Here is a 19,295-nt window from a genome sequence, read left to right as displayed (position 1 = left end):
TATCTATCTATTCTTCAACTTCACCAAAAACTCCCAAAGGATATAATATTACCTAAGTAAATGAGAAGTAAGAAACTTCCAAAACTCTAGAAGTGACAGAATCTCACTTCCTGGACAGTCACCCAAAGTTCTTTTGTATCGTTGGGGCATCAATCTTTGGCCTACAGGCCCATAGTTTCCAGCAGACATTTCCATGAAGCAGGAAATTTCAAAGGCAGTTCAGTCACTATCTGCTGTGTCCTGCAGACTCTTTCATGAATAAGGAACCCAGAAAGATCATCTCACCTTTAGGCAAGTTCAGCAGTCCTCTCTCTGAGGGTTCTTTGTGTCCAGTTTATGCAACAGTCCAGGCAAGAGCAGTTTCTTGCCAAATGGCTATCAAACTCCATAAGGATCTTCTTTGATGCCCATCTTCCTCTTGAAGTAGATTGGTGCTGCCAGGAGCAGATGTGTCTCATTGTCATGAAAAACCCTAAGTTATTAAAACATTAAATGTCGTATTCTGTAGTCTTTGAAAGATATGAAGAATGTCTATCTAAAATGTATCTATGTACATCTAGAAAATGTAACTAACATGACTACAATCTTGACTATTATCGATGATTATCCATTAACAACCTATATACATTACATTTTTACATGATCTACGCAATCACAATACCTTAATCAATATCAGAAATATATATACATATACCAAGATTGACCTTAAATTTATATCAATAAAGTCAAATCCATACCAATGCAAATTATTCATATCTCTATCATATCCCCCTTTAAATGTAAAAGAACATTTATAAACAATATTTGGAAATACGGGCACAGTTATTTCTCTCCAAACTGCTTCCTGCTGTATGGGGGCACTGTTATTCGGGTCTTTCATGGTATAACCTGTGTGCTAGATTCCTCTCAGTCAGCAGTCGAGTGAAGTAATTTTTTGAAGGTGTTCACAGCAACCCTTCAGGAGGGTATGGTCCATCATACCACATTGGGATAGCAGCAATCCACAGGGTCTCATCCTCTGTGAAAACAAAAGAAGAAACTCCTTTCCAAAGCATCATGTCCTTGGATCCAAATTTTAAAGTCAAGGTATTTTCAAAATATATATGTTGGATTAGTTCAGCAGCATTTATAAACAAATATCTTTTAGCAGCTGTTGCTCTTTCCTCAGCATTCAAACAATTCAAAGAGAGCATAATAGCATACAGTATCAAGATTCTCTGTGTATTTTCCATCCTTATGTGGCTTTCTTTATTTTAACCTCTATTTCATTTATTTTTACTTTTACTTTTTGAGACAGGTTCTCTGTATATCTTTGTCCTGGAATAACCCTGTAGACCAAGCTGTCCTTGAACTCTCAGAGATCCATCTGTCTCTGCCTCCCAGGCATTGGGATTAAAGGTATGTGCTACCACACCTTGAAGTCACAGAGGTCAAACTACCTCTGCTTCCCAAGTACTGGGATTAAAGGTGTGTACTACCACACCCAACTACTTTCTTCCTTTTTTTTAACTTTAAGAACTTTAACTTTTAGCCTGCATATATTTTTAACACACAGTAAACCATTTAGAAATTTTCTTTGTCTTTGAATCTCTCTTTACTGTATATCTCTCTTTTTCTGACCACATGAGTCTTTAATTTATGAAGCAATATCAGTAGGACTAAAGCCGTGGCTTTGACAGCTGGATCTAGCCCATTCCTTAGTTTTCCAGCCTCATGGCTGAGGTACCCGCTGTAGCCATTTTTATTGCCAAAACTCTATGGCGTTTCAAGGTCCCTGCCAGCAAGCAAGCTTCAGCAATGTGCTTGCAAACCACATGAACCACCTGCCTGAAAGATTCAGAGTTCGCCCTGGCAGAACAGCCCAGAAAGCCAGCATTTTAAAATGGCTCAGCTTTTTTCCTGCTACGGCTGAAAACTGAAAAGCATGCATTCAGCTTTTCATCAACACCAACCTCTTAAAGGTGCTGCAGGGTTTTGCAGCTAAGGCTGAGTCAGGAAGCCTCTCTTAGATGAGAGCACTTGCTTGCCAATAAATTGCTGCTACCAAGAAAACATGCTTTACTTTATTCTTTCCTAAGCTTTCTCAGGCTTTCCGTGGATTTAGTAATCAACACATTGGCGCCATTCTGTAGTGTGCCACCCAGCTCCCAGCCACCTGGCTAGCTTACACCCGAAATAACAACACACAAATTGTATTCTTTTAAACACTGCTTGGCCCATTAGCTCTAGCCCTTACTGGCTAATTCTCATATCCCGATCAACCCATCTCTAATAATCTGTGTAGCACCAGTCTTACCAGGAAAGATTCAGCATGCCTGACCTGGCAGCTTGCTTCATTGCGTCTGCTCTGGGGAACAGCTGCATGGCGTCTCAGCTCACTTCCCTTCTTTCCAGCATTCTGTTCTGTTTACTCTACCCACCTATGTTCTAACCTATCAGGCCAAGCAGTTTCTTTATTAATTAACCAATGACCTTCCTCCATCATGCCTGCTCATAAAAAATTGTTATCTCTTAACACTTGTGGACACTTTTGCAGGATGGATAGAAGCGTTTCCAGTCTCCAGGGAAACAGCAGATGTGGTGGCTCAGAGTCATGGAGCTGATGTCAGAAGGTCTCAACATCTCCTGGATAATGGGACTCATCAAACAACAGCTAATCAAACTCTCCATTGAACTCAGGTTATCTTGGTCCTCCCTTCTCCCCATTGCCCTGACTCATCTCATGGCCAGCCACCCCACTTTCCTCTATGGGTCTGAGCCCTTTTGAGTTGCTTTATGGCAGGCCCTTTCTCCTTAACCATCACTTTCCAGTTCAAAATCCTCCACTGGCTGGGTACCTACCCTACCTCTCCCTCTTAAGGTTCCTTCTCCATTCACACGCTGACAGTTGTCTTCCAGCCACCACACCAGTGGACCCTAATGCCCCTAAACCTGCCCCGCTCTCCCCAGAGGACAGAGTACTCCTCAAACAGTTAACTCCTAGGTCTCTTGAGCCTCGATGGACAGGACCTCACACAGTAATCCTCACCACACTCTCGTCTGCCAAGCTCTTGGGATACTCATGTTGGTACCATCTCTTCAGACTCAAGTGGCGCTTACTCAAGACACTTGGTCTGTCCAGCAGACAGGACCTTCCACCCTCCGATTTTCCAGGATGCCACAATGAATGGCCTACCTACTCCTCATTCTGGCACACTCATCTTTAGCAATAACAGTTTTTTTCCCTAGACACCTGCCTTCTCATCTCCCCCAAGGAACATATGTCTGCCTTCTCCAGGATGACAGATCATGGGACGCCTTTCCAGCCACACCTCTCGCTAAACATGGACACCTGGTTCTCCTATTCCCCACGCCACCCTGTGCCCGCAGGAAGTAGCCAGATTTGAATCTATGCCTTTTTTCCGCAAAGAGAGCCTAAATGTTTGTCATAATTACCATTCCAATTTTCTGTCACCCCTATATCCAAAGAGTCTGGAATGTCAAGTTGGAAGCATAGGCCCCAGTTCCTCGCATCTATCCCAGCAGGCCAGGTCCTGACCCCACCCCAGGGTATTTAAGTGATCCCCAAAAGAGGAACATGTGGTCTCCCTTTCTTCCTCCCAGGGTTCGTGGTCCCGCGGCTTCCTGGTTCCCCCTCAGGGCCACCCGAGAGCACAGATCTCCCATTAAACCGGGATATTTCTTAATTTGGCTTGTTTTGATTTGGCTTGATTGAAATTTTTGCATCGGCAGGGAGCTTGTATTAGGAAATATTCCTAACACCAATGAGATGATCATGTGATTTTTATTTTTCAGTTTGTTTATATGGCGGATTATATTGACAGACTTTTGTATGTTAAACCATCTGTGCATCTCGGAGATGAAGCTTACTTGATCATGGTGGATGATTTTTCCGATGTGTTCTTGGATTTGATTTGCCAATATTTTATTGAGTATTTTTGCATCAATGTTCATGAGTGAGATTGGTCTGTAATTCTCTTTCTTAGTAACGTCTTTATGTGGTTTGAATATCAGGGTAATTGTAGCTTCCTAAAAAGAGTTTGGTAATGTTTCTTATGTTTCTATTGTGTGGAACAATTTGAGGAGTATTGCTAATAGTTCTTCTTTGAAAATCTTGTAGAATTCTGAGCTGAAACCATCTGGTCCTGGGATTTTTTTGGGGGGGGGACAGGGGTTGGGAGACTTTTGATGACTGTTCCTATTTTTTCAGCAGTTATAGGTTTATTTAATTTGTTTCTTTGGTCTTGATTTAATTTGGTAAGTGCTATTTGTCAAGAAAGTTGTTCGTTTCCTTTAAGTTTTCCAATTTTGTGGAGTATAGGTTTTTGAAATATGACTTAATGATTCTCTGGATTTCCTATGTCTGTTGTTATATCCCCCTTTCATTTCTGATTTTGTTAATTCGGATACTCTCTCTTTGCCTTTTGGGTAGTTTGGATAAAGTTTTGTCTATTTTGTTGTTTTTCTCAAAGAACCAACTCATCTCATTGATTCTTTGTGTTTTTTTCTTTGTTTCTATTTTGTTGATTTCAGCTCTCAATTTGATTATTTCCTGCTGTCTAGTACTCTTGGGTGAGTTTGTTTCTTTTTGTTCTAAAGTTTTCAAATGTTCTGCTAATTCACTAGTGTGGGATTTTTCCAGTTTCTTTATGTAGGTGTTTAATGCTATGAGCTTTCCTCTAACATTGCTTTCATTGTGTCCCATAAATTTGGGTATTTTTTGTGATTTTCATTGAATTTTAGGAAGTCTTTAATTTCTCTTTTTATTTCTTTCTTGACCCATTGATGATTCAGGTGAATATTGTTTAACTTCCATGTGTTTGTGGGATTTCTAGAATTAGTGTTGCTGTTGAATTCTAGTTTTAATCCATGGTGGTCTGATAAGATATATGGGTTATTCCAAATTTTTGTATCTGTTGAGGTTTGTTTTGTTACCAAGTATGTGATCAATTTTTGAGACAGTTCCATGAGGTGCTGAGAAGAAGGTATATTCTTTTCTGTTTGAATGAAATATTCTATAGATGTCTGTTAAGGCCATTTGAGTCATAACATCCGTTAGTTCCTTTATTTCTCTGCTCATTTTTTGTCTGACTGACCTGTCCAGTGGTGACAGTATAGTGTTGAATTCCCACTATTGGTGTGTGGGGTTTAATGTATGATTTAAGCTTTAGAAGTGTTTCTTTTACATATGAGGGTGCATATGTATTTGGGGCATAGATGTTCAGTATTGAGATTTCCTTCTGATGGAACTTCCTGTGATGAATATGAAATGTCCTTCTTTGTCTCTTTTGATTGATTTTTGTTTGAAGTCTATTTTGTTAGATATTAGGATAGGTATACCTGCTTGTTTCTTAGGTCCATTTGATTAGAAAGTTTTTCCCAACATTTTACTCTGAGGCAACGTTTGTCTTTGAGGTGGAGGTATGTTTCTTGTATGCAGAAGAAGGATGGTTTCTGTTTTCATATCCAATCTGTTAGCCTGTGTCTTTTTATAGGTGAGTTGAGTCCATTTATATTAAGGGATATTAGTGACCAGTGATTGCCATCTCCTGTTAATTTAGTTTTCATTGTTGGTGATGTTAATTTGTGCATTTTTCCTTTCTTTGGGATTTGCTGCAATGAGACATCAATTGTCTATGTTTTTGTTAATGTAGCCAACTTCCGTGGGTTGGAGTTTTCCTTCTAATATTTTGTGTAGGACTGGGTTTGTGGATATTGTTTGGTTAAATCTGGTTTTGTCATGGAATATCTTGTTTTTGTCCTTCCATGGTGATTGAAAGTTTGCTGGGTATAATAGTCTGGGCTGGCATTCATGGTCCCTTGGTGTTTTCATAATGCTTGAACATCACCTTCTGGTTTCATTATCTCCAATGAGTAGTCATGTGTAATTCTGATAGGTTTGCCTTTATATTTTACTTGATCTTTTTACTTTGCATCTCTTAATATTTTTTCTTTATTCTTTTTTTTTTGATCCAGTCTGTTTGGTGTTCTGTAAGCTTCTTATATCTTCATAGGCATATCTTTCTTTAGGTTGGGAAAGTTTTTGTCTATGATTTTGTAAAATATATTTTCTGTGCTTTTGAGTTAAAATTCTTCTCTTTCTTCTATACCTATTATTCTTAGGTTTGGTCTTTTCATGGTGTGCCATATTTTCTGGATATTTTGGGTTAAACTTTTATTAGAGTTAATGTTTTCTTTGACTGATGAGTCTATTTCCTCTATTGTATCTTCACACTTGAGATTCTCTCTTCCATCTCTTGTATTCTGATGTTCATTCTTGTGTTTGTGGCTCCTGATCATTTTCTCATGATTTCTGTTTCTATAAATCCCTCAGCTTGTCTTTTCTTTATTGTCTCTATTTCAGTTTTCAAGTCTTTAAAAGTTTCTTTCATATGTTTGATTGCTTTTTCTTTGTTTTTGAAAAGGAATTTGCTGATGTTTTCTCATCTGTTGTTTGTCTTTTCCTCCATTTCTTTGAGGGAATTTCTCATTTCCTCTTTAAGAGTTTCAAACATTTTCCTGAAGTTATTTTTTAGGTCATTTTTTTCTGCTTCATCTATATTTGGTTGTTCAAGTCTTGCTGTTGTAGGGTCTCTAGACTTTACTGGTGTCATGTTGATTTTTGTGATGTTGTGTGTGTTCTTACCTGGTCTACTCATCTTTTCCTCTAATTTGTGTGGTTAGGTCTGTCTGTGAATCTGGTGATTAATCTTCTAGGTGTCAGTGAATCCAAGGCCCAGATGGTTGTTTCTTATGGTACGGTCAGTGCCACGGTTCTAGTTACCTATTGGTCACTCCATGTTCCTGGAGGTCACTCAGTGCTTCTGGGCTTTGCTCTGCTCCCATGGTGTTTGCTGTCTCAGGCCTGCTCTTGCCTAGGTTGTCACCTCAGACCTGTTTCTGTAAATGTCCCTGATATGGATTTACTCCTGCAGATGTCCCTGGCTTGGGGTTGGTCCTGCAAAGGTCTCTGGCTCTGATCTACTCCCTCAGAGGTCCCAGACTTGGGTGTGCCCAGACTCACAGAGCACCTGGCTCAGGCCTACTCCCTCAGAGGTCCCAGACTAACACCCAGATCCACAGAGGTTTCTGGTTCCTGCCCACTCTCTTTGATGTCCCAGACCAACACCCAAACCCATAGAGGTACTGGCTCAGGCCTACTCCCTCAGAGGTCCCAGACTCATGCTTGGACCTACAGAGATCTGTGGTTCCTGCATATTCCCTCGGAGGTCCCAGACTCATGCCTAGACCCACAGGGTCCTGGCTCAGGTCTACTCCCTTGAAGGTCCCAGATTCATGCTCAGAACCGCAGTGGTCTCTGACTCTGGCCCACTTCTCAGCGGTTGCTCCCCTGTACCTGTTCCTGTGGAGTTCACTGTCTCAGGCCTGCTCTAGCCCAGGTTGCTTGCTCAGTCCTACTCTTTTGGAGTTTGCTGCCTCAGACCTGCCCTGAAGCCACTAGCAGAGGAGAAGAGATGCAAGGATTTCAATTTTTTTCCAATAATAGAGCAAAGAGACACACAAGGAAATTTGCTTGGAATAAATACTCCTATATCATTTAAGTTACTCGGAGAATTAAAAACTCCTTGTGCTCAGAAAGGTCCTTTGGTACCATTTACCCAGATGCTGTTAGAAAATATAGCAGCAGAAGCTCTGCCCCCAGGAGACTGGAAGCAGATAACCAAGGCTTGCCTGTGAGGAGGAGATTATCTATTGTGGAAAATTAATTTGCAAAAACAATGTCAGGCCACATCTGAGAAAAGCAAAGCTCAGAAAGTTTCTATTTCATCTGAAATGTTTGTAGGTGAGGGACCTTATAAGGGAACAGATCAACAATTAGAATTTGATATGGAGCAGCCAAGAAGGCCTGGAGTAGACTCCCATTATCAAAAGAACAGACTGAGGCATTATCTAGTATAAGACTGGGACCAGATGAGTTATAACAGGACTTTATTTCCAGACTAACACAGGCATCTAATAGGTTGATTGGAGACACAGAAGCAGGGCAGTTAATAACTGAACAGCTAGCTTTTGAGAACACCAATGCTGTTTACAAGGCAGCTCTAAGACCTTTTAAAAAGCAGGGTAATATTGCAGATTATGTCTGAATTTGCTCAAATATCGGCCAATCATATATACAGGGAATGGCCATAGTTGCTGCCTTACAGGAAAAGACAATTAACGTCTTATGCCAGCAAAGAGACCTAGGCCCGGGGAAAATACAAACTACAAGAATTCCTGGAGGCTATTTTGGATGTGGTCTTATGGGGTATCAGGTCCGACAATATCCTGATAGGTGAGTAAGCCCAAGGAAAAGAAGAAAACCAGGAATATGCAGAAGATGCAGGAGAGGAAAACATTGGACCAGTGAGTGCAGATCAAAAAGAGATGATCTAGGAAATCCCCTTCCAGGAAGGGGATGCAGGGACCAGCCTCAGGCCCCGGGATAAAATTATGGGGCAATCCAGCAATCTGTTCCCCCACAAGGAAATCTATACAGGACTTTTTCAGAGCAATCCCAGGAAGTACAGGGCTCAACCTCAGTTCTTCTGTATACACAGTTCTAACACCTGAAGTGGGGATGCAACTCTCCCTATAGGGGTTTATGGGCCTTTACCAAAAGGCACTGTAGGATTATTGTTAGGGAGAAGTAGCACAACTATGCAAGAAATTATTGTTGCTCCTGGAGCCATTGATGCTGATTTTGAGGGAGAGATCAAGGTGATGACTCACTCAGCAAGTGGGGTTTCTGCAGTAAAAGCAGGTCAGAGGCTTGCACAATTAATTTTACTTCCTGCTGTGCAAACCAAAATCAAAGCAACAAAAGAGACACACAGACAGAAGAGAGAGAGAGAGAGAGAGAGAGAGAGAGAGAGAGAGAGAGAGAGAGAGAGATTTGGTTCATCTGATGCCTTTTGGCTATGAGCCATAGGTCCTCAGAGACCAAAACTCACTTTGTTCATGAAAGAAAAACAGATTTTTCTGGTCTTCTAGATACTGGTTGTATATTTCAGTTATAACCAAAAGCCAATGACCTTCAAGTGGCCAAAAACGGAGACTATTACACAATTACAAGGAATTGGTCATACTAGAAATCCTGAACAGAGTAGTAATGAGCTACATTAGAAAGATGGGAAAGGCCATGAGAAAACTTTCCGGCCATATATTATTCCTTATTTATCTGTAAATTTATGGAGCTGAGATATTATGTCCAAAATGGGGTTATATTTATATTCCCCCAGCATAACTGATACTGACCAAATGTCTCAACAAGGATTATTTCCTAATCAAGGTCTAGGCAAGGATAATAAGAAAAAGATTGATCCAATTGTACAAGATGGTAGTCCTCCTAGGGCAGGATTAGGGTATTTTTAGGAGGGAGTCACTAAAACACCTGCACTCCATGCAGACCCAAGTATGAAAAGTGATGAGCCTGTATGGGTGAATCAGTGGCCTCTAACAAAAACAATTACAAGCTGCCCAGTCTAGTAAAGTTGGTATTGACCTAATAATACTGTGAATTACAGTACTGACCTGATAATATTTGTAACCACATAGAAGATGTTGAGAAAAGTTGGTATTGATCTGATGATGTTTGTAACTGCTTATAAGATGTTGAGATAAGTTTGACACATTCTGTAAATGTTGGGATTTAATGCATATGTTAAAAAATTTTAGATACTGATACAATGTAAAGAATTTAAGATGTGGTCTAAACTAGTTAAAAAAAAACATTTTCAACTCAGGTGGTTCTCTTCTCCTTTAAATAGGAGACTATAGCCCTTAGGAGCATGACTATTCTTAAAGCATAATTTATCCTGACAAAAAAAGTATGGCTCCAAGACACAGAGCCCAAAGGTATCTCTTTCCCCTAATCTCTTTCCTTCAGAGAGATCAGCAATCAAAGATGGGTTTGAAGTTTCTCCCCACCAGAAACCTAAGACAGAAACTTACATAAAATAAAATATGCCTGATTTCCAAGGATGGGTAACTTTGGGTAAAGAGAGAAGTCTTTGCCCAAGGCAGATTTGATCATCTGTCCGGTAGCAAAAGCATGGCTTTTTATTTTAAAAAATATTAAGAGAGAGTAAATTGTGGGGCAATATTATAAGGCCACATATTTGTACATTGTATGGTGGCCAGGCTCTCAAGCTGCAGTTCACACCTGAGTGGTCACCTAGCACCTACACACAGGCTGTCTCCAGGGTCAGGATATGCTAGTGCTGTTCTGCTCCCTTCTTTGTAATTATGGAGATTGCCTGGGAAAATGTGTTAATCCAAGCTAGTGACAGAGCAGCCATAGTAGCAGGCATGACTTTAGTCCTGCTACCCCAAAAACAAAATGCTAATGAAGTTCCCCCTCAGTTGACCTTTGGATATAAAAATTGTTTTGAGGATAAAAGTGGGTGATCTTCAGGATTGGAATGTATCCTGAGACTCCCTTCCAATATTACTGTGTCTCAATTATTCCCACACTTCCATGACAGTGCAGAGAGATAATTTATGTTGGGGTTGGACCCAGACAGTGCTAAAGGTCTATTATCAGATTCTCACAGGTAGTCTCCAAGCAGCTGCTAAGCAGCCCACACATTTGTCTAAGGTAGTCAGGAAGTGCAGGGAAAGGATGAGTCACCAGGAGCATCTCTTGAGTGCTTGATGGAAGCTTATCCCACCTAGCCTCCATTGAGTCCAGAGGCTCCTGAGACTCAGATGGCAGTCAACCTGACTTTCATCAACCAAGCAGCCCCAGTATCAAGAAGAAGTTTCAGCGGCCCAAAGTATTTAAAGGTAAAAATCTGACTGAATTGATTGCTATCGCCACTAAGGTTTATAACAACAGAGAAGAACCTGAAGATAAACAAGCATGGAGCTGGCTGAAGTCTTACTGGCAGATAAGAGATGGAGGCCTGACAGACAGAGGGAATGTAGGCTGTCCCACATAGCCAATGGGTGAGGACATGATAAAGGCCATGAGCAGCCCCTCCTCAGATTAAATCAATGTGCTTATCACAAGGAAAGGAAGAAGAACTGTCCACAAAGAAAGAGAGGACAAAAGGGCCTGGAATGGCAGGTTCAGACAACTGAAGGAGACAGGGTTTGAAGTTTATCCTCAATCCTTGAGTAACCCTAAAAGCAGAGGGGCAACTTGTTGATTTCTTAGTGGACACTGGTGCTCACCATTCAGTGTTAAAGACTCCACTGTGACCTCTATCAGATGAACAGGGACAGCCCTACAACCATGGACCACAAAATGGACCATAGATTTGAGAAGAAAGTTATGCATTTCTTCATAGTTATCTCTAAATGCCCCTACCTGCTCCTGGGAAGAGACTTACTGGCCGAGATGAAAGCCCAAATTCATTTCACTGAGAAGGAGGTAACACTCTCCACATGGCCCAAAGTCTATGTCTTATACCTGTACCTAGAAGAAAAATACAGGCTCCTCTAATGGCTGAACTCCAGTGCTCCATCCCAGGAGTGTGGGCAGAAACTAACCCACTGGGGCTAACAACAGCCCCCAGTTGTAGTCACCTTAAAATCCAGTGCCCAGCCAGTCAGAATGAGGCTGGAGCCCATGGCCCCGAAGGCTAAGCTGGGCATTACTAAACATATTAATGGCTCCTGGAGCATGGAATAGTAGTGCCTTGCCTGTGTCCTTGGAATGCCCTGCTTCTGCCAGTTAGGAAGTCAGGGACCAATGACTATTGACCAGTGCAAAGTCTTAGGGAGATTAACAAATTGGTTGAAGACATTTACACTACAGTTCCCAACCCTTATAATCTCCTAAACTCAATCTCTCCAGAACTCCAAGTGTGTTCAGTTCTTAAGGATGCCTTCTTCAGCCTAACCCTGGAAGTCAAGAGTCAACCAATCTTTGTCTTCGAATGGTAAGACCCAGACTGGGGCTTCAGTGGACAGCTCACCTGGACCCACCTGTAATAAGGATTAAAAAATTCCCTTATCATCTTTGATGAAGTTTTACAGCAGAACTTGAGGGATTATCAGACCCAACACCATGAGGTAAATCTCATCCAGTATGTTGATAGTCTTCTGATTGCTTCTAAGGACCAAGATTCTTGCTTACAGGCAACTAGGGACTTGCTGCAGACCTTATGCCAAGGAGGGTAGAAGGTGTTGTATAAAAAGGCCCAGATCTTTGACTCTGAACTCACATGCCTAGGATATATACTGAAAGAAGGCAAGAGATGGCTGCTGCCTTCTCAAAAACAAACTGTTCTGGAAATTCCAAGCCTCCAAACCCGGAGATAGGTCCGGGAGTTTTTAGGCTCAGTCAGATTCTGCCTTCTCTGGATACCAGGATTTGCTAAATTGACAAAACCCTTATAAGAGGTTACCCGTGGGGCAGAGGAATCCTTCCTCTGGACTGATGCTCAAGAAGGAGCTTGCAGAGCTGTAAAGAAAACTCTGCTAAAGAACATCCCAGTACCCTCTCCTGTGACCTTTGTTTCAGTCAAATCTCAGAGCAGCCCCAATCTTTCTAGTGTCCATCCTGGGGCTGTGAGACATGGGTCCCCACCTAGAATGTTGATAAGGACCCCAGGGTAGCTGTCTGAGCAACCAGCAAGTAAGTCTCTGTAATTTTTTTAATCAATAACTCAGGTAAAATTTATTCCTCTCAGGACTTTGATGCTGTTTGATGACTAATAGCTTTGGCAGCTTAAAAGCAGCAACCAGGGCTCAGTTCTCTGTAAAATTCAGGTTATAGGTCTCACTCTCTTAGAGTCAATACAGAGTCTAGACACAAATCATCTTGCTACCAGACTTGAGAGACAGACAGACAGACAGACACACACACACACACAGAGAGAGAGAGAGAGAGAGAGAGAGAGAGAGAGAGAGACTCACAAAACAGATTTCAGTATAACTTACCATTCCTTTATTTAAAGGAACTTACTTTACAGTGACTGTTCTCAGTGGTCAGCCACCTGTACTTACAGGCAAAGTAGATAAAAGATGTTTTATGACGCAGAGTTAAGATAAGGACCTGAAAATGTTTGAAGGTGTTTTAAGATGTGCAAAGAAAAGTTATTGGGGTGTGTAAATGCAAGTCATAAAGGTCTGAGGATAAAAAGGCTTAAATGCTGATAAGAAAAAATGATTTGAAATGTTCCACAAGCTCAAGATTTCAAATTCCCTTTGGTTGCTTCCTGACTATAGACCTCAAAGATGCTTTTCATTGTACAGAAAAGATCTGTCACAGCTTTCTGGGGGAAAAAAGATGTCAGTGCTTTCAACCAGATTAATTTCTGGCACAAGTATACTGCCATCTCTACAATGTAAATGTCAGTACAGATTATAAACCGAGGGATGTTAGTATGTCTAAAATTTATATCGTTTCACAAACTTAAAAAAATTATTTAAGCTGGCTTAAAATTAGAATTTAACAGCAACACTAATTCCAGGAAGCCCACAAACACATGGAAAATAAGCAATGCTCACCTGAATCATCTATGAGTCAAGAAAGAAATAAAGAAATTAAAGACTTACTAAAATTCGTGAAAATGAACACACAACAACCCAAATTTATAGGACACAATGAAAGTAATGTTAGCGAAAAGTTCATAGCACTAAAAACCTACATAAAGAAGCTGGAAAATTCCATACTAGTGAATTAGCAGAACATTTGAAAACTTTAGAACAAAAAAAGCAAACTCATACAGGAGGACTAGACCACAGGAAATAATAAAATTGAGAGCTGAAATCAAACAAATAGAAACAAAGAAAACAATGCAAAGAATCAATGTGTAGATTCTTTGAGAAAAATCAACAAGATAGACAAAACTTTATCCAAACTAACTAAAAGGCAGCGAGAGAATATCCAAAAAACAAAATCAGAAATAAAAAGGGGGATATAACAATAGACATAGGAAATCCAGAGAATCATTAAGTCATATTTCAAAAACTCCACAAAATTGGAAAACTTAAAGGAAATGAACAACTTTCTGGATAAATATCACTTACCAAAATTAAATCAAGATCAGATAAGCACTTAAATAGACCTGTAACTGCTGAAGAAATAGGAACAGTCATCATAAGTCTCCCAACCAAAACAAGCCCAGGCCCAGATGGTTTCAGCTCAGAATTCTACAAGATTTTCAAGGAAGAACTATTACCAATACTCCTCAAATTATTCCACACAATAGAAACATAAGGAGCATTACCAAACTCTTTTTAGGAAGCTACAATTACCCTGATATTCAAACCACATAAAGACGTTACTAAGAAAGAGACCAATCTCACAAATGAACATTGATGCAAAAATACTCAATAAATTATTGGCAAATCAAATCCAAGAACACATCGGAAAAATCATCCACCATGATCAAGTAAGCATCATTCCAGAGATGCACGGATAGTTTAACATACAAAAGTCTGTAATGTAATCCACCATAGAAACAAACTGAAAAATAAAACCACATGACCATCTCATTTGATGCTGAAAATGTCTTCGACAAAATACAACACCCCTTTATAATAAAGATCTTGGAGATAAGAGATACAAGGAATGCACCTAAATATAATAAAGGCAATATACAGCAAGCCAACAGCTAACAGCAAACTAAATGGAGAGAAACTCCCAGCGATCACACTGAAATCAGGAACAAGACAAGGTTGTCCACGCTCTCCATATCTATTCAATATAGTTCTTGAAAGTCTAGCTAGAGCAACAAGACAACAAAAAGAGAACAAGAGGATACAAATCAGAAAAGAAGTCAAACTCTCATTATTTGCTGATAATATGATAGTTTACATAAGCAACCCCAAAAATTCTACCAAGGAATTTCTACAACTCATAAACACCTTCAGTAATGTAGCAAGATACAAGACTAACTTTAAAAAAAATCAATAGCCCTCCTGTACACAGATGGTAAATGGGCTGAGAAAGAAATCCTAGAAACATCACCCATCACAATAGCCACAAATAGCATAAAATATCTCAGAGTAACTCTAACCAAACAAGTGAAAGACCTGTATGACAGGAACTTTAAACCTTTGAAGAGAGAAATTGAAGAAGATCCAGAAAATGGAAAGATCTCCCATGCTCTTGGGTAGGTAGAATTAACATAGTAAAAATGGCAACCTTACCAAAAGCAATCTACAGATTCAGTGCAATGCCCATCAAAAATTTTCACAGACCTCTAAAGAACAGTACTCAACTTCATATGGAAAAGTAAAAAACCCAGGATAGCCAAAACAATACTGTACAATAAAGAAACTTCTGGAGGCATCACAATCCCTGACTTCAAACTCTATTACAAAGCTACAGTACTCAAAGTAGCCTGGTATTGGCATAAAAATAGACAGAAGGAGCAATGGAACTGAGTTGAATACCAAAATATCAATCCACACTCCCATGAATACATTATTTTTGACAAAGAAGCAAAAAATATCAAATGGAAAAAAGAAAGCATATTCAACAAATGGTGCTGGCATAACTGAATATCAACATGTAGAAAAAGGAAAATGGATTCATATCTATCACCATGTATAAAACTCAAGTCCAAATGCATCAAAGACCTCAACATAAAGCCAACCACACTGAACATCACAGAAGAGAAATTGGGAAGTACCTTGAACACTTAAGCACAGGAGACCACTTCCAAAATATAACCACAGTAGCAAACACACTAAGAGCAACAATTAATAAACGGGACCTCCTGAAACTGAAAAGCTTCTATAAAGCAAATGACACAGACAAAAAAACAAGACAGCTGTTTAAAGAATGGGAAGAGATCTTCACCATCCCCACATCAGAGGTCTGATCTCCAAAATATACAAAGAACTCAAGAAACTGGCCATCAAAAGAACAAATAATCCAATTTAAAAAATGGCATACAGACCTAAACAGAGAACTCTCAACAGAGAAATCTAAAATGTCTGAAAGACACTTAAGGAAATGCTCAACATCCTTAGTTATCAGAAAAATGCTAATCAAAACAACTCTGAGATTCCATCTTTCACCTGTAAGAATGGCCAAGATCAAAAACTGATGACTACTTATGTTGGAGAGGATGTAGGATAAAGGGAACACTCCTGCATTGCTAGTGAGAGTGCAACCTGGTACAGCCACTTTGGATATTATTATGGTGATTTCTCAGAAAGTTAGGAAACAACCTTCCTCAAGACCCAGCAATACCATTTTTGGGTATATGCCCAAAGGATGCTCAATCGTACCACAAAGAAATGTGCTCAACTATGTTAATAGCCGCATTGTTTTTCATAGCCAGAACCTGGAAAAAACCTAAATGCCCCTCGACCAAAGAATGGTTAAGGAAAGTGTGGTACATTTACACAATGGAGTACTACACAGCAGAAAAAAATAATGACATCTTGAAATTTGCAAGCAAATGGATGATTTAGAAAACATATTATTGAGAGAAGTAAGCCAGACTCAGAAAGATAATTATCATATATACTCACACATAAGTGGCTTTTAGACATAAAACAAAGAAAACCACTGTACAATTCAGAATCCCAGAGAACCTAGACAACAATGAGGACCCTAAGAGAGACATACATGGATCTAATCTACATGGGAAATTGAAAAAAAAAAAGATCTCCAGAGCAATTTGGAAACATAGGGACCATGGGAAAGGGTGAAGAGGAGAGTATAGGAAGGGAGGGGGACAGAGAAAACTGTATAGCTCAATAAGATCAATTTTTAAAAAAATTAAAAATTTATGTAAGCTTTAGAGAACCAAGAAAGTACTGAGACTTTCTCACAGATCAAAAGGACTCCAGACAAGTACAACCTAAAATTCCTAATCTGTCTATTCCTAAGAATGATGTCTCTCTCCCTCTCTTGAGACTTCACTCCTTCTCTGAAAGTTCCGATTGTGATCTTTTCTTTAAATTTCTAAGATTTAATTTTTGCTTCTAGTCTTTATCTGTTCAGCAGGTTTCAGCATGGCTGACAGATATGTCTAGGCATCAGCTGCTGACTTCAGCCTATGAGTATTGGAATTGCTAAAAACTGATATGGACCAATCCAGTCAGTATAAATGCAACTTGTCTTCATCTAGGTCAAATAAGATGCTTCTGGTAAGTGTCCCCTAACTTGCTTAAATTCCCTCCCTACCTTTGACTAACTTTTCAGCCTTTCTGGGCACTGACCATTTCAGCTTGAAGCTGCTACAGAAGAAAGTACATTGTCCCTGCCCTAAAATAGGCTGAGAAAATGTCAAATCAGAGACTTTAAGATAAAGAAAATGAATCAAAGATTTGATTCTAGTTACAAATCCAAGGGGGGAATGAAGAGTCCAAGAATAAGAATATAGAAGTGTAGGTTCCAGAAATAAGAATGTAGAAATAAGGAAATATGAAGAGAATGAAAGCAGGCTGTCAGCAGCTTTCTAGCAGCTTAAGGATTAACTATTAACATTGGTCACTTTGACTTACAATCGATAGCTCTGTCTGCAAGACTGAAATGACCCTCTGCAAACTGAGGGTCAGCTTTTAGATAACCTCCTACTACCTCATGACCAGCAATTAACATGGGCTGAGTTAACTTTTAAATGATGGGATGTACGTGACTTTTGGTTGTGCATTTTGCCATACCCTTCCCTGCTACACAAAACTGGCAGTATCCAGGAAATATAGAGCTTTGGTAAACACCATCAGAAAGTGCCAGAGAAAAACAATAAAGTAAATACAAACGCTAGTTTAACTAAAAGCCCTGTTCATGGAAATTGTAATGAAGTAAAAAGCAATTTGTATCTCAGTTCTATCTCGATTGTAAAAATTCTTTTTCTCATGTCTAATGCTTGTTGCTTCTTGATATAAAAAGGGGGAGTTTGGAAACCGTCCTTTGCCACAGCCTTACAAGTTCATCTCTGGCTGTGGTCTCAGCTATCTGATGAGCTTTTTGTGCCCCATGGAGATTTATTTTTTTAATTTTTTATTTACCAGGAATAAAGTTTGTTTCTGGTGTAATAGGCTTTGTGGTCTGTCCCCCATCTTGCACAACCCCCATGGACCCATCACACACACACATACATACAGTGCCTGCAGAGGTCAGAAGAGGTGACCAGATAGGGTGTTGGATCACCTACAACTGCAGTTACAGATGGTTGTGAGCCCCAAGTAAGTGCTGGGAATTGAACCCGGTCCTCTGCAATAGCAACCAGTAATCTTAACCACTGAGCCATCTCTCCCAGCCCCTGGCTTGCTTTTTTCAATGTTACATTTGGAAATTATTTCAGACTCTTAAAATTATCCCAAAAGTAGCTCTCATATGCTCTGTACTCAATTATCCAAAATATTAAGATTTTTGGTGTCTACGTTGTTGTTGTCACAATCTATACATGTCACTGGTATCACATAAAGAACTATATATATGTACAGACCTTACCCAATAACCCTTTTTCTGAAATAGAATCCAACCTAAGCTTATATATTGTATTTAACTGTTTTGTCTCTTTTGAGGTTATTTTTGGCAGTGGGTATTTTTGCTTTGGTTTGGTTTTTGTCTTCACAGTCCTGGTGATTGAACCCAAGGTCTGGCACATTCTAGGGAAGTGTTCTACCTCTGAGCTATATCCTCAATCCCCTTAGTCTTCTCTAATTTGGAAGAGTTCTTCAGAATTTTCTCTTCATGACCATAGCATTTTGATTTTTGGTTCTATTGTTGTCTGATTTGTTTTTGAATCAAGGTCTTTTTTGTAGCCCAAGCTGGCCTACAAATCACTCTGAAGTTAAGGCTGGACTTGGAAGTTGTCCAGCTAACCCTTGGGAATTTATGAGGTTTTTGGCTAATATAGTTGGTGTTTTTGTTAAACTAGGTTTTTATTGTTGCTGTTGCAGGGGGTGGAGGGAGCTGTTTATACCAGGTCTCATTTAGCCCAGGCTCCTATCAAATTGCCCAGGTAGGCCTGGAACTTCTGATCTTCCCACCTCTACTTCCCATGTGCTGGGATCATAGACCTGAGCTACTATGCCCTGCTTAATCTTTTGGTTTCGTTTTTGCTTAAGACAAAGTCTCACTACATAGTTCAGGCAGGCCTGGGATTTGCAAGCCTCCTACCTCTGGCTCCCTGGTGATACCACCACTGAAAGTATATTAACCAGCTGTTGGTTTGTTTGTTTTTTAATAACCCTCAATTTGGGCTAGTCTAATATTTATTCATGGCTCAAGCTGTGTTCTTCATCCAGGTAGCACAGGAACGGCACTGTGCCTCCAGATCAGCATGGGAGGAGCCCAGGATGACAAGGTCTTTCACTGCTGCTCAGGGGAACTTGGAGCACTTGGCTAACACTTCTCCCCTATAAAATGA

Source organism: Chionomys nivalis, chromosome 2 (assembly GCF_950005125.1).
Source record: "Chionomys nivalis chromosome 2, mChiNiv1.1, whole genome shotgun sequence".
Classification (NCBI taxonomy): Eukaryota; Metazoa; Chordata; class Mammalia; order Rodentia; family Cricetidae; genus Chionomys; species Chionomys nivalis.
The sequence above is the reverse complement of the archived record's forward strand: the minus strand, read 5'-3'. Positions refer to the sequence as shown.